The sequence below is a fragment of the Meles meles genome, chromosome 4 (genome assembly GCF_922984935.1).
Source record: "Meles meles chromosome 4, mMelMel3.1 paternal haplotype, whole genome shotgun sequence".
Classification (NCBI taxonomy): domain Eukaryota; kingdom Metazoa; phylum Chordata; class Mammalia; order Carnivora; family Mustelidae; genus Meles; species Meles meles.
Window position 1 is genome coordinate 74,551,316 of NC_060069.1, and position 2,719 is coordinate 74,554,034.

Consider the following 2,719-nt stretch of genomic DNA (forward strand, 5'->3'; position numbering starts at 1 on the left):
ATTTCAGCAAATTCTTGCCCAGAAAGCTAAGGTTATAAATGAGTAAATCACTTTATTGTCAGCAAACCAATTTGTGTAACTGGACAAACTCTTATTAGAAGAATAGAAAGCTAAGCTAAGCAAACACCTCACTTATGAAACAATAATTTACTTATCAAAATTTTGCTTCACTATCCTCAGTTCACAGTGTTCATCAATTTTACACTATTATATCGCTGACTTGGCCTGATTCCAACCAGTTTCTCACCTTGAAACTTCAAACCACTCGAGAACAGACTCAAGGATGTGTTATTATCTTTCATGACCAACCAATTTCTTCTAAGAATTATTAAGACTGTCAAAATGGTGTCCTCTCTTAATAAAATAAATTCAATAAACTTAATTTGCTTGAGTATTCAATTATGTTTTGTGATTTTCTGGGGAACCAAACAGTTAACAATCCTGGAAGTCACACTGAGATCCCAACAAGGCACCCTTACTTTTATACTTCAGAATTCCCAACATGGAAGCTATAATCCTTTATAACACCCAAATGGTCTTAGTGGGACACAATAAGACAGTGAGGTTAAGGGAAATAAGTGCTTTGTGTTGGGTTCCCAATTCCTTTTAGCAAGCTTGCAAATATTTTCCTAGAAATGAGCAGCACTTTTAGAAATCCTTGATTACTGATCAGATATAAAAACTCTTGTTATGAGCAGAAACCAGCCTAATTAGTAATAACATGACTATCTGTTCTTGCCACATTTTGGGGTGAGTCATTAAGATGAATGTCATAGAGAAAAGGATGTACCTAGGACCAATATGACCATCTCTCAAGCTGGATGTAAAAACATGAATTTAGATTTCAACAGACCATTGTTCTTTACAGACAAATTTTCCCTTGTGAGAAATCTCATCTTGTTTTGTCCCTTACAGTCTGGTCGGGAAGGAACATCCTCTCTAAAAATCCTGTCTGCCAGGAATTGAAAATTCGTCAGGTCTGTACCAGAGGAAGCAAGCCATATTCAGTTAGAGGTCTGAGAATTAAGATACACCAACAATAGTCAATGAACAATTTCTAGACCCTCATAGGTCTATCTTCAAAATTGTGTACACTTTGTGTCAGAATGGTACCTTTTTTTTTTTAACATTTCACTGAAAACTTTTTATTGATCTTTTGGGTAATATATTTTATCTTTTGGTTAATAATATATTTTGGATAAATAATATCTTTTGGGTAATATAGAAATGGTAATATATTTTCCAGAAAACATGTTCCTGTCATGCTTCTGCAGGAACCAGTGCATGGCCTCTTCCTTGTTGATTCTGTTGCTGTGTTTGGACAAAATGCAGCCTATCAGTGCTTTTTGTCTGTGATGGTGAAACCTGGCCTACTCAGAATCCCACAGAAATCCAGGCTGAAGATACCAATGTTTGGGTCATATTTGATCTGCAGATTGATGTGTTCCTGATCTTCAAATGAAAGATTCTATTATTGTAGAAGTTGTTTCTGTTAATTCAAACATAGGCACCTTTAGACCTTTCTCCAAGATTTCCTTTGCCTTGACCCCATGGAATGTGCAGTGAACAATAAACTTTTCATTTTTGTTGATGCCAAAGGATTTGATGCTGTATCTGGCTTTGGAGAACACAGGGGTCTGACCTGTGAGCTGTCCCAGCACCTTGGGTGCCAGAGTCAGTCTGTCTCCACTCTCTCTCACCCCACAGATGCTGAGGCAGAACTTGTGACTGGGAAGTTCCCATATGGAGTTCTCCTTTTCACCTTGATCTTGTGCCATGATGGAGAACGAGAAGAGCCAGATTACTGCTTGTTAAACATACTCAAACTGTGGCTCTAGTTTTTGCACTTAGCTTTAAAAATGGTATCACATCAAGCATTCAATAAATATTAACTGAATGAGTGAAAAAAAAATAAAAATAAAAATGGTATCAAATCACCAAAGATAATTGAGAATTAAATGCCCCTTTGGAAATCTTTCAATATGAATGAATTTTTCTTTTGAGAACTAATTATAAGGAAGGAGAAGGGGTGTAAAATCCCAAATATCCAATGATCTGCATTTTTATGTGAAAGTTCTTAATAAAATTCAGATTCCAGATTGTTTCAATGAAATATATGTTATGAAATTATAAATATACAAAGTTCTATATCTCCTACACTACTCAAGACACAACTTGAACACAATGGCCTTTATTAGTGGCTAACATTTCATAACCCTCTTTAATAACCTATTTTCTTTTCATTTTCTCAGACCAGAAACTTCCACAGCTTAATTACTTAAAATTAATCTCTCTTTGAAACAGGGAAGATCCTTATGGTTAACTTTAAGCCCTGGCCTCATTCTCTGCTGAGAACTATTATCTGAGAATTTTTAAAATTCAGAATATATATAATTCAACACTTCTAAATCTATAACAATTGGTTCATATCCTAATAACAATCTCAGGTTTTTTTTTAAAGATGTACAAAGATAGAGTGGGAAGATTCTGAGGGTGATTTATAAGACAATAAATCACATAGAACATCAGAGAGATTTGAAAAATCTGAATGTAGGACAACATCTTTTGAAAGCTTTATCCAGAGTCACTTTCTATAAAAATAGATTGAACTCTAATTCAATCCTATAGGTAAGAAAAAATGAACCTACTGGAGACTTCTGGAATAAGTTAACAAACCACAAAGCATTCAGGAGTAGATTTCGAAGAAGATGTGACATTG

At 34.8% G+C, this 2,719-nt stretch overlaps 1 pseudogene; it reads right to left on the reverse strand.

Annotated features, from left to right (window-relative positions):
• Positions 1 to 973: 973 nt before the first annotated feature.
• On the reverse strand, positions 974 to 1,790 carry LOC123940705 (annotated as a pseudogene).
• Between the last annotated feature and the right edge of the window lie 929 nt (positions 1,791 to 2,719).